At 38.0% G+C, this 14,113-nt stretch overlaps 1 pseudogene; it reads left to right on the top strand.

Moving 5' to 3' along the window:
* The first annotated feature begins 8,194 nt into the window (after window positions 1–8,194).
* LOC112063751 (transcriptional enhancer factor TEF-1-like) lies at window positions 8,195–9,942 on the top strand (annotated as a pseudogene).
* Window positions 9,943–14,113: the final 4,171 nt, after the last annotated feature.

Below are 14,113 nucleotides of genomic sequence, written 5' to 3'. Positions count from 1 at the left end.
TCTCTTTTGAAAGAGTTGGTTTTGTAAGTTCAAATATATATATATTTATGCTAGCAATCAGCAAGCATAGTGTGTAGCATTCACTCTTCATGAAATAGCGTACCACAGTCATTCACTATCAATAGGCAATAATCTGTTTAGAATCAAAGATATGATCAAGTTTAGTCATACGTGTTGAGTTTTGAATAATGCAAACAAGTTACCCTAATTGCCTCATAAATTCTTTCAGTGAACATGCAACAAAGTAATCAGAGTAATGTGAATTTGCATATTTGAAGACCATTTTTGTCCTTCAGAAAAAAATGTATGTTAGCATGTTGGAGTGTACATTTTTACCTAATTTCTTCTGATGAGATTTTGAATTTTATGCAAGTGTTTGCACCTGTATATTTTATGAGCTAAATGTAGACTGTTAGTTTAGAAAGCTAAAGTTGATGCAGTTGTTTATTATTATTGTCAAATTTACGTCTTTGTTTATAAATCTGATTGTATATGACATTAGCTCAATAATTCAAACGATTTTTACTCTTTTACATATGTTGTGAAAAAAACAAAAGCAAAATATTTGAAATATTTATTTTTATTATTTGTTATTCACATTTCAATTGAAAGCATCAGTGTACAGAAGAAAACAGCATCATAGGGTATAACACTTTTGCCTCTGGGTTTTTTATCCACTCACCTCCTTCCTTAATATAATATTTAATTTTCTCAAGCCACTCTTCTTTCTCTTTCTAATAGCTCTGAATTTTCTGAATTTGGGAGACGTACAGTTGATGACATCTAATAATTGTTTTTGCTGGGCAACCATTATGAAATACTTGAAATTGCCTGCACATATATGAAATTAGTCATAATATTTTCATACTTTTTTCACTTCAGGTAACTTACATGCAATTTTTATGACATAATTTTAGATTTAATTGCTCTTTAAATGTCTTATGGACAATGACTGGGCATTCAAACAAATAATTATTGGGTATACATAAAGTTATGGGAAAAAGTAGCACAATATAATTTGATATATTAGTGAAGAAAATACATGCCCATGGATGATAAGTACAACTCCATATTTACTTGTAAAGCAACAACGTGGTTTACAGGACTTAAAAAGGAAGATACCAAGAAGTAGTTGAAAGCATTGTCTGCTTTGTTACTGACATATCTCTAAAGGGATTGGACAGAACATAAACAGGCAATAAAATCGAAGGCAAAAACATTGACAAATTCCCTGAAAACGTTTGAAAGAAATTTTTGAAGCAACATTAGGCTGGTGTGAGATATCTTGAGAGTGTATCGTTAGGCACTGTGTCATTGCTTTACTGGCAGTAGTATCATTGTGTGTGTGTGTGATCTTATATGCAAGAGAGATGCATTTTCCAGTTGAAGTTGTCTTAGAGTTGATCAAGTGTGGTAGTCATTATGCATTGCATTTCTAAGAGCCTCCATTTATTGCTTCCATCTTGTGAATATTTGTGGTATATACATTTGTAAATCCAACATTGATTCAATATTTTCTCTTTAATGTCTACTTAACTTTGATTGTCCCTCACATCATGAATTACTTCAAGTGAAATGCCATGTCTAGTCATACTTCGTAAAGAAAATAATTTTAACCATGTACATAGACATAAAAGAATTAGGTTATATATAATAGAAATTTAATATCTAATGTTTTGACTTTGTTAGCCTAACATTTGTTAAGTAGAGCCCCCTCATACCCCCCCACCCCAGGTGTCAGATGGTGAGTCACGTTTAACACAAGAACACAAGACAATGGAGATAGAGAAGTTTGTTACTCACATCTCCTGGAGGAAGTACACTGGTGAAGTCAGGGCAACACTCAGGCAGAGAGAGTGACAGGGGCACATGCTTTTATTAGGATCCGAGGGTGGAATGCTTTGAGGTTCCCAGGCTAGGGTTGGATTGGTTACTTCAAACCAAAAGGACTGGTATTTGGTAAGCTTGGTGGGGGGGCAGGCATTAATCTGAGGGGTGCACAAAGAGAAGGTCCTGGGCCTTGGGGGGAGAATGCTTATCACAGGGGCAGTGGAGAGATAGTTTAAGGGACCCCCACAAGCAGTTTGGCCACACAAAATGGATGACAAGGCCACAATATTACAGAGTAGTTTAGCTGCATTCTCAACATCTCTCTTCTATTTTATTTGCAGAAATGTAAGCTTGAAAAAGAGCTATATGTTGAAATATTTTTTACCTATGTCTAAATCGCAGCAGTTCAATTTAATAACTAATGAACATGGCCTAGTTTTTAAACAGATATAAAAAGTTTTCATTTTTGTATCTTTTTATCTTTGAAAATAATTTTTATCAGTATTAAATTGAACAAGCCATCAGCAATGTCTAGGGGAAAGGAGTAACAACAGTAGAAGGAAAGGACACTGAGGCAAGTTTTAGAAAAACATAATAAATGATAGATCCAATAATGTATAGAGAAAACTGATTTTTTTGAGTTTATGAAATACTTATATTTAATTAAAGTGTAAAAATAGTTGTCACTGTTTATAGACCTCTGTCTCAGATGTTTAACAAATACAGGAATTGAATAATAAATTCATTTTCTGTTGGGTAACTGAAATAATGGCTTGATTTAGGCTGAGAATGCTTGGGTCTTAGCTTTTTTCAGTCATATTTCATTTTACCTTTCCTACTACCCTGAGATCTCAACTCTCCTGTTGAAAAAAGAAGAAAAACACTGCTGACCACACCAATCTATTGTCAAGTTCAAAATAGGGCACATATGCAAAGGGGTTTTGTGAACTATACCAAATGACAAGAGAGAAGTGGACCTGTGACAACAGTGAAGATAGTAATACAGTTGTTGTTGCTGCCACCAGGCTGAATGGTGTATTGCCAGCATTACTCATTAGTACATTCATTCATTTAATACATATATGTTGATCTCTTGGTATTGTGCTAAGTACTGGTTACATTATGTTGAACAAAGGAGACACAATCTTTGCTTTCATGGTGCTGAACCTTTAAGATGATGGCAGTGGCTAAATGTGAGGAGGAAGATGGTATCAGAAGGCATAAAACAGATCAGCCTTAGAACTCCAGGTGAGGTATGGCAGGAAGGGGAAACGTATGTGGAATGCTCTGAAATGGGACTGAATGAGGGCAGTGTGGCTGGAGGATAAGGAGGAAGAATAAGCAGGCAAGGTTCAGATATACTTAAGGGCTAGCCTAAGCAGTTAGGATTTTTATCCATTGGACAATGGAAAGCTACTGAAGGGTTTTAAGCAGAAGATTCATACTATGTAATTTGCATTTAAAAAAATAATTCACATGACTTACTGATTTTAATGGGATGTTTGTCACTACCAGTCTGAACTGGATTTTTCCAATACAAAATAAGAAAGCTTTGGTGTCAGTAAAGGGCAATTGAAAAGAACAGCTGTGCCAGTGAAGTAAGGATTTAAATTGAAAACAAAACAAAAATAAAAATGACAACCAAAACTTATTTTAAAAATGTGTCCAATTGTATAAATGGAACATTATCTATATGCCTTGCCCTAATTTTAAATGACAATGAGTATATCTAGTGGACAGGATTAGGAAAAGCAATTAGAACTCCTTTCTTCCTTATTTTAATGTATGTATATATATTTATTCTTATTTATCACAAATAAGTTTATATTTTATTGCCTTCCCTTTTAAAATGACTAAGTTCAACTGTCATGTTATAATATCCTAAAGATGCCTCAGACTGTGTTTTATGGGGTGATTTATAAAAGGCCCAGGGCTATCTCAGGCTTTTGAAAATATTCTGAAATGTTTATTAATGGCCTCATAAACTATGCTCATCCTGTTTTGCTGATGAATACTTGGCAGTTGGAAAAAAGGCACTCGGTTCATTACCACATGAGATCACAAAATCTTCTGTAAGGATATACCTTACTAATTGCTGATATATATAAAACTATGAGTTTTTAAATTATCAACAAAGTTTTTTTTTTTTTTTTTTTTTGTGGTATGCGGGCCTTCCTCTGTTGTGGCCTCTCCCGTTGCGGAGCACAGGCTCCGGACGCGCAGGCTCAGCGGCCATGGCTCACGGGCCCAGCCGCTCCGCGGCATGTGGGATCCTCCCATACCGGGGCGCGAACCCGGTTCCCCTGCATCGGCAGGCGGACGCGCAACCACTGCGCCACCAGGGAAGCCCCTATCAACAAAGTTTAATGTACAAAGAGTACACTAAAAATCACTTCAGTCTGGGACTGAGAAGCCATTATTTTCTTATCCATAGGTTAAGATAATTGATAAAGGCAATCAGTGGCTATTTTCAAATACGTTTTCAGCATTTGTTTATTTAGAAAGTGAAAATCAAATTTCTATAACCATCCTCTTCTTTCAATAAACTGAAAAGCTGTTTTTTTAAATTTTGCTCAAAATAAGTCTATAGATAAGTATAAATAGAAATAATACTTTTATACTTTATTTTTGTCCTATTGGTTGCCTGGATAGCTACATCACAGATAGGCAATTAATTAAGCAAAATAAATAATTTAGTTCATTTTAAATATTTTCAGCGGGTAGGCAATGTACTGTGGATGCAACATTAAGCAGAATTATAGTGGGTTCCCCCCATATCACTGTCAGGTTTGTACCAAATGGAGCAGCAGCTTTGGAGAAGAGTTTTGAAAAGCTTTTCAATTAATTATAAAGTACTACCCAAATGATAGATATAATTAGAATCTCAGGAGACTCAGAAGTACCAAAAAATAGTGATATGTTAATTAGAGTTCTTATAAGTGGTTTGTGTTTTCAGTGACTAACTTCTACTTTGCGGATATTGGACATACATAGTAAAGTAGGGGAAAATATACGAGAAACAGTAAATAACCAATATTGCTTTATCTTGGATAGCTAACATCTATCCACTTATCATAATCAATACATATTCTAAATTTAGCATTATCGTAATTAAAATATGTTCTAAATTTTCTGAGCAAATGCTTCCAAGAATCCTACCAGGTATTTGCAAATTATTAGTCTATCTATTAGTATACTGGAATTGTGGAATTGTTTTTTAAATATTCAGCATGTAATACCTGAAACTATTAGCTTGAAAATTAAACTTATTCATAATGCTTGTAAGCACAGGCTTTTAGAACTTAACAAAAAGTTGAGAAAGCTGTAAAGTTTCCAAATTGGAAAAACATAAATGGTTCAAGAGTCCTTTTGTCCATTTAGACATCTAAAATTCATGAAGCAGACACAGCTAGCTCAGATTTTTAAAAAAAATCTAATCTCTTCAATTACATCTAGTTTTGCTTATTAAAGTAATCTAGAAATCATTTTACTTGTCTACCTAAAGATCAAGGGACATAATTATGAAAGGAACCTTCACTTTATTTCTATTGGAAAAGAATGTCTTAAATTAGATGAAATAGATATCTTTTTCAAGTAAAGTATAATAAGAAAAATAGTATGTTATGCATGACAAAAACCCCCAAAATTTAAAGACTAAAAGATAAATAAAACTGGATAATTGAGCCAAAAATAAAGGACCAGAGACTATTTCATGGCTGTTTCCCTAGTGAAGAAAATTAGTGCTCCGAAGATGTAACTGAGTACAATAATTTCTTATCAAGCTATCAGAAATATCTTTTCAAAGCGTTTTATTTTGTTTTATTTTGTGTGTACACTGAGACTCTTTCATTCATATTTGACCCTTTCCTCTTATTTACTCTTCCCTTTTTCTCCCTTTGTGCAATGCACTTTAGAGAATGTGTGTCTTAACTCAAAATGATTGACTTGGTGAAACTGTTCTGGGCCATATTTTATGGATTTTGTTTGTTTTTTAATTTTATTGAAGTATAGTTGATTTACAATGTGTTAATTTCTGCTATATAGCAAAATGATTCAGTTATAAATATATATACATTTTTTCATATTTTTTTCCATTTTGGTTTATCACAGGATATTGAATATAATTTCCTGTGCTATACAGTAGGACCTTGTTGTTTATCCATTGTATATACAATAGTTTGCATCTGCTAACCCCAAACTCCCACTCATACCCTCCCCCAGCCCACCTCCCCCTTGGCAACCACAAGTCTGTTCTCTATGTCTGTGAGTCTGTTTCTGTTTCATAGATAAGTTCATTTGTGTCATATTTTAGACTCCACCTATAAGTGATATCATATGGTATTGGTCTTTCTCTTTCTGACTTACTTCACTTGGTATGATAATCTTTAGATCCATCCATGTTGCTGGAAATGGCATTATTTCATTCTTTTTAATGGCTGAGTAATAGTCCATTGTATATATACCAGGTCTTTTTTATGCAGTCATCTGTCAATGGACATTTAGGTTGTTTCCATGTCTTGGCTATTGTAAATAGTTGGGTCATATTTTATGGAAGGTAGTGGAATGACTCATCTAGGAAAGATATACAGAAATCCCTGCAGGGGAAGGAGACTGGTGCAAGGAAAACTCTGAAAGCAATATTGATGGAGAACAGAAGGAGGGAGTAACAAGATGAAGTGGGGACTACCGGCCAGGGCCAGAACATGCAGGGCCTGGGCACTACTCTATGAGCAGTGAGCGATGCCTTTTAAGTATAGCATTTACGGTGACAGGATCAAATGTGTGATTTATAAGGTCTCAATCTTGGGGAAACATATCTTTTGGAGACCATGAAGCTATGCTTAGAAAAGGAGGCAATAGTAGAAATTAGAAGCATAGAGGGCTATTTCTGAAGACTAGTAGAGAGATATCAATGGTTTGAATGGGGAGATAGAGAGAAGTTGGTATATTTTAGGCATACTGGACATTATAACACCAGGATTTTTCAATGGGACAGAGCTTGTTGCAAAGGAGACTATGATTCTAAGCTATACGTAACAGCTTTCTGACAGTGGCCCTCCATGCATGGTAATAACTATGAGGACTCTAAAATTTGTGTTTCCAAGTCAAAACACTGTTCATAACCTCCAACTCCTGTATGTAATGGGTTGCTCAACATCTATAGTTAGCTGTCTCACAGTTATCTTGAATTCATTTAATATATACTGAACTCGTGGTCTTTAACCCATTATTATCCCCCCCCATTTTGGTGAGGATTAAATGATATTTATTTATTTTGTACTTAACATAGAGTGAATATGCCTTCCCCTTGATTTACTATGACCAAGTACAGTTGTCCCTCTGTATCCCTGGGGATTTGTTCCAGGAGCCCACTCAGATACCAAAATTCAAGGATGCTCAAGTCCCTTATATAGAATGTTGTAGTATTTGCATATAACCCACACACATCATCCTGTGCACTTTTTTAAAATTTAAAGTATAGTTTATGTACAATATTATATGTTACAGATGTACAATACAGTGATCCACAATTTTTAAAGATTTTATTACATTTATTGCTCTTACAAAATATTGGCTACATTCCCTTCATTGTACAATATATCCTTGTAGCTTATTTTGTACACAGTAGTTTGCACCTTTTAATCCCCTACCTCTATCTTGTCCCTCTCCCTGCAGACTCACAGATATAGAGAACAAACCAGTAGTTTGTTCTCTATATCTGTGAGTCTGCTTCTTTTTTGTTATATTCACTAGTTTGTTTTATTTCTTAGATTCCACTTATAAATGATATCATACCTAAATGTAAGAACAGAAACCATAAAACTCCTAGAGGAAAACATAGGCAGAACACTCTTCGACATAAATTTTAACAATATTATTTCCTTCTTAGTGATCCCTGTTTTAGTAAATATTCCCTCCCCAAACTGCACCCGTCTTGACTGCCTTCACTTATATGAGGATGGGGAGAAGTTCAAATTCTTTTTTTTTCTTTTTGCTATTAAAATCCTCGAGGAGGCTGGAGCCGAGCCGAGCCTCTGCAGCTGCCGCCGCCGGCGCCCACCAAGCACTTTGCAGACTCGCTTCCACCCTGCGGGCCAGTCCGCGCGGCGGGGCCCGGGCTCAGGGCGGCCGCGTCCGGGGACAGGCCATGCAGTGAAGCCCCCCCACCCCGTCCCCCTTTGCCCGGAGCCGCGGGCAGCAGCCCAGTACTCCAGCCGGCCCCGGGGCAGGAGCGGCGCTGGGGGCGGGGGAGGGTGGCCCAGCCCGGGGACCGGGAGCCGGGATCCGAGCTGAAGGCGGGGGAAGCGGCGCCGGAGTTTGCCTCCGACTCACTGGGCGCTGCGGCAGCACTGTTGCTGCCGCCGCCGCTGCTTCATTGCACATTCAAGTGGAAAATTTTCAGGAGTCAGCCGAAACATTGTGTCCAAAAAAGACTGAGTCGCAGTTACCACCAAACCCTGGAGGAGACTCTCCCTGGAAAACTTCCCTTCGGTTTATTTTCTTGAAAAGGCTCCAGGCTTCGGCTTGGAAAATCTAACCGCCAAAATTGAGCCCAGCAGCTGGAGCGGCAGTGAGAGCCCTGCCGAAAACATGGCAAGGATGAGTGACTCTGCAGATAAGCCGATTGACAATGACGGGGAAGGGGTCTGGAGCCCCGACATTGAGCAGAGCTTTCAGGAAGCCTTGGCTATGTATCCACCATGTGGGAGGAGGAAAATCATCTTATCAGATGACGGCAAGATGTATGGTAGGAATGAATTGATAGCCAGATACATCAGACTTAGGACAGGGAAGACGAAGACCAGAAAACAGGTGTCTAGTCATATACAGGTCTTAGCAAGAAAGAAAGTTCGAGAAATTCAAGCCGCCATTAAGGTGTCTAGTCACATTCAGGTTCTTGCCAGAGGAAATCTTGTGATTTTCATTCCAAGCTAAAGGATCAGACTGCAGAGGATAAGGCCCTGCAGCACATGGCCGCCATGTCGTCAGCCCAGATCGTATCAGCCACTGCCATTCACAGCAAGCTGGAGCTGCCAGGGATTCCACGCCCCACCTTCCCAGGGGTGCCGGGGTTCTGGCCGGGAAAGCTACAAACTGGACAGCCTGGATCCTCAGAAGACGTCAAGCCCTTCGTGCAACAGGCCTACCCCATCCAGCCAGCGGTCACAGCACCCATTCCAGGGTTTGAGCCTGCGTCAGCCCCAGCTCCCTCGGTCCCGGCCTGGCAGGGCCGCTCCATTGGCACAACCAGACTCCGCCTGGTGGAGTTCTCAGCTTTCCTCAAACAGCAGCGAGACCCAGACTCGTACAACAAACACCTCTTCGTGTACATTGGGCATGCCAACCATTCTTTTTTTTTTTTTTTTTTTTTTTTTTGGTGGTATGCAGGCCTCCCCCTGCTGCGGCCTCTCCCGTTGCGGAGCACAGGCTCCGGACGCGCAGGCCCAGCGGCCACGGCCCACGGGCCCAGCCGCTCCGCGGCACGCGGGATCCTCCCAGACCGGGGCGCGAACCCGGTTCCCCCGCATCGGCAGGCGGACGCGCAACCACTGCGCCACCAGGGAAGCCCCAACCATTCTTACAGTGACCCGTGGCTCTAATCAGTGGACAGTCGTCAGATTTATGACGAATTTCCTGAAAAGAAAGGTGGCTGAAAGGAGCTGTTTGGAAAGGGCCCTCAAAATGCCTTCTTCCTCGTAAAATTCTGGGCTGATATAAACTGCAGTGTTCAAGATGATTCCGGGGCTTTTTACGGCGTGACCAGTCAGTATGAGAGTTCTGAGAATATGACAGTCACCTGTTCCACCAAAGTTTGCTCCTTTGGGAAGCAAGCAGAAAAAGTAGAGACGTGATATGCAAGGTTTGAGAATGGCCGATTTGTATACCGAATAAACCAATCCCCGATGTGTGAATATACGATCAATTTCGTCCACAAGCTCAGACACTTACCAGAGAATTATATGATGAACAGTGTTTTTGGAAAACTTCACAATTTTATTGGTGGTAACAAACAGGGATACACAAGAAACTCTTCTGTGCATGGCCTGTGTATTTGAAGTTTCAAATAGAATAGAAGCACAGAATCATGTTTACAGGCTTGTAAAGGACTAACCATGGTTATTTATATATATAGATATCTGTATATACACACACATATGTGCGCGCACACACATGTGCGCACACACACACACTCTCTCCATGATCGAACGATGCAGAAGGGGTCTGGAGCCCCGACATTGAGCAGAGCTTTCAGGAAGCCTTGGCTATGTATCCACCATGTGGGAGGAGGAAAATCATCTTATCAGATGAAGGCAAGATGTATGGTAGGAATGAATTGATAGCCAGATACATCAGACTTAGGACCGGGAAGACGAGGACCAGAAAACAGGTGTCTAGTCATATACAGGTCTTAGCAAGAAAGAAAGTTCAAGAAATTCAAGCCGCCATTAAGGTGTCTAGTCACATTCAGGTTCTTGCCAGAGGAAATCTTGTGATTTCCTGACTGTAAACCTCACCACGCAGGGGTGCTGCCCTGGTCCTGAGGTCACCCCAACTTTTCTAAATCCTGTTTGAGTGAAGTCGTTTTTTCATGTGTTCATACTCATTGTAGCTGTGAAGTTGTGGTACCGTTGTAAAAAGAGAAATGGAGTTGTTTCTGTGTGTTATTCAGATCCACAGCCCACAGTTCCTCAAAGTTGAACCTTAAGAACCCATCTCTGTTTGCAGAGACCTGTTTCTCGTTGTGGTAGGAAAAAAAAATTAAGACAGAGCATTTACCATTGGACATTTACAGCCTTTATACAAATGTATTTAGTAGTTTTTCTTTTCATGGCCTGTGTATTTGAAGTTTCAAATAGAATAGAAGCACAGAATCATGTTTACAGGCTTGTAAAGGACTAACCATGGTTATTTATATATATAGATATCTGTATATACACACACATATGTGCGCGCACACACATGTGCGCACACACACACACTCTCTCCATGATCGAACGATGCAGAAGGGGTCTGGAGCCCCGACATTGAGCAGAGCTTTCAGGAAGCCTTGGCTATGTATCCACCATGTGGGAGGAGGAAAATCATCTTATCAGATGAAGGCAAGATGTATGGTAGGAATGAATTGATAGCCAGATACATCAGACTTAGGACCGGGAAGACGAGGACCAGAAAACAGGTGTCTAGTCATATACAGGTCTTAGCAAGAAAGAAAGTTCAAGAAATTCAAGCCGCCATTAAGGTGTCTAGTCACATTCAGGTTCTTGCCAGAGGAAATCTTGTGATTTCCTGACTGTAAACCTCACCACGCAGGGGTGCTGCCCTGGTCCTGAGGTCACCCCAACTTTTCTAAATCCTGTTTGAGTGAAGTCGTTTTTTCATGTGTTCATACTCATTGTAGCTGTGAAGTTGTGGTACCGTTGTAAAAAGAGAAATGGAGTTGTTTCTGTGTGTTATTCAGATCCACAGCCCACAGTTCCTCAAAGTTGAACCTTAAGAACCCATCTCTGTTTGCAGAGACCTGTTTCTCGTTGTGGTAGGAAAAAAAAATTAAGAGAGCGCATTTACCATTGGACATTTACAGCCTTTATACAAATGTATTTAGTAGTTTTTCTTTTTCAACATAAAATTCTTGTTTTAAGATACAAGTAAAATTAATCTTTAAATATAAATGTAAATTAGTACACAAAACTAAGAATCTTTAGACTTATCTTTGTAACAAATTAGGGTGGAAGTTATGAAAGAACGTAATTCACTAAATTATTTTTTAAATGAAACTTTTGCTTCTTTTTGAAACCAACGTTAAAATATAGCCTTAAAAAATGCTTGGTAGAAATATCCTAATGAGACAAATTTGTACTTTTTTCCTCAAGGTTAAAACTAATCTCCTAATCCATTAAACTCTTGAAACAGCTATTACAGAGGAAGAAAACTTCACCCCTTATCCTTAACATATATAGTATATTTAAAAAATATAAAATTGTATTGTAAAAAAAAAATAATAAAATCCTCAAGGACACTTAGCATCAGGTACATTTCTTGGATGGGGCAAAAGGGAGTGGGAGCCCACCTAGGACATGCATATGATTCATAGGAGTGAACATAAGATGCTGAAATTTAGTCTCCTTTTATGGACACTATCAAATTTCAATTTTTTTTCTGTAAAGTTGCTAAGGGATCACTGAAAGATGCTCATTGTATGATATTTTTTCATGTGTGATTATATTGAGTCTTTTCAATTAGTTAATAATTTTGGTCCTTTCGACTGTTTAGTAATTTTACTAAAAAAGAATTTCAAGTAGATCCTTTTTGCCTTACAAAAATATCCCGAAACAACAAATTACTCACAGTGTAGGTCTGGGTTTGATTTGTCCCATCATCTTTATACAAAGATTGATTTTAATACGTAAACAGTGGGAAGCCACAAATGAAACTTTACTGACTCAATTTGATAAATGCCATAACCTACTTTCCACTGTGTCTGCACTAATGATAACTGTGGTGGATGGTGTTTGGTAAATATAGAATTAATACCCAGTGAGTTCAGTATATAAAGTTAAGTATCAATGTACAGTTAACAAGAATTAGATGTTAGAAAATAGGAAGGTTTTTATTATTAAAAGATGTTTACTAGCACACAATTTCCCTAATGGGCTTATGGAGATAACGGGACAAGTGAAGTTTCAAAGCCCCTGCTGAACTTACAATTTCCTGTAAAACAGGCATTAATGCATAAAGATAAAGAAAAGGTATCTTTATTTTGAAGAACCAATTGAAAGTCCTTTTGTCTTTGGGGATTTTAAATAAATTGTTTTGAATTTGAGAGACTTTAAAAGAGGACATAGACTTGAATATGCTTTCTATAGGAAGTATGTGCTCTAAAATGTTGAGAAACATTAATGTAGACAGCAAGACTATACAGAAGCAGAAACAGGACAGTTTTTCAGAAGACAGAGTTTGGGGGTGAATGTGAGTTTGAGGCTGTTTCCACTAATCACTTTAGTCATACAATCATTCAAGTCAGACAACCAGTTTGACTGGTTTTTTGACCTTATTAGCATGATGCTTGACCAAACTGATTCAAGAGTTCGGTTGAAATGGCAGGATCACCAACAGTCTTAGGCTCTGCAAATCCATCTATAATTTCAAGTCAATTGGACAGCATTCACCGTGTGCAGAGGGTGTGTATATTGCAATAATTATTTTAAACCTTTTCTCCTCTCCTAAACCTGCTAGTCCTGCTCCTCCCCATTTCCTCTCAAGAGGTCACCTTGCTTCCTACTTCAGAGAGAAAATATACAAACATTGTGTAAATACGTGCCACTTGCACAAATCGTAACTGACAGTTACGGTCTCTTGTGATGAATACCCCTGACTTTCAGAGACCTCAATATGCTTATACCCTGATAAATTTATTTTTCATTATTACTATTGTTATTGCTTTCATTTGAAACATGAAATGTGGATTTTACTCAGCAGAACATTCTTTTGAGGAAAAAAATTCCAATATTTCCAAGTTCATTCCACTAGAATAAAATTTTTCTTCTCTGAATCCAGTTCGCTTCTGGACTATATGTCTTTATCATAGTTAAACATTTATCCAGTATTGTTTAAGTCTCCGACATAGTGATTGCATGACTATAGAATGATATTACCAATTCTGTGTATTCTAATTTTTTGAACAAAAATAGAAAGGTAGGAAAAGACAAAAAATTTAAAAAGAAAAATCATTTTGTAATTTCCTTATGCTAGATTTCTTAGTAGATAATTAATTTAGCACCTCTGTGAGGGATAAGGTTAAAAATGTAATAGGCACTCTCATGGATAAAACTTCTAAAATGCTAAATCCTAACCTTAAGATTCTTGTTTCAATACAGAATAGGCTTCAGTCCCCAGTTGCTTTATGGAATAAATTGGTAGCTAATTCCACATTTGTGTTATTTCAGCATAATTTGGATTCATTCAGGGCAATACTTTTTCTCTATTCTTGATAGAAAGTAATATACAGTGAAACCTATTTGAATATAACATATTAGATAGTGTAATAGGATGGTTACAATCTATAATCTGAAAAATAAAATTGTAGCTGCAGTCATAGCATCTTTGTTCTGGGAAAAGCCCGCTAGTTCTTGAATAAAGGGAACAATGGTGTTCATCAGATTATCCTAACAACACAAAATGAAATGGCCTGTTCTATGAAATTCTCTCTATAGAATTCACTCAGCCAATCAAAGACATACTTGTTTTGCATTTGAAAATGTTCATACTTAAATAGGAATGTCTC

This window comes from Physeter macrocephalus, chromosome 7 (assembly GCF_002837175.3).
Source record: "Physeter macrocephalus isolate SW-GA chromosome 7, ASM283717v5, whole genome shotgun sequence".
Taxonomy (NCBI): Eukaryota; Metazoa; Chordata; class Mammalia; order Artiodactyla; family Physeteridae; genus Physeter; species Physeter macrocephalus.
Note: the sequence above shows the minus strand (reverse complement) of the source record. Positions and strands in the feature narration are given on the sequence as shown.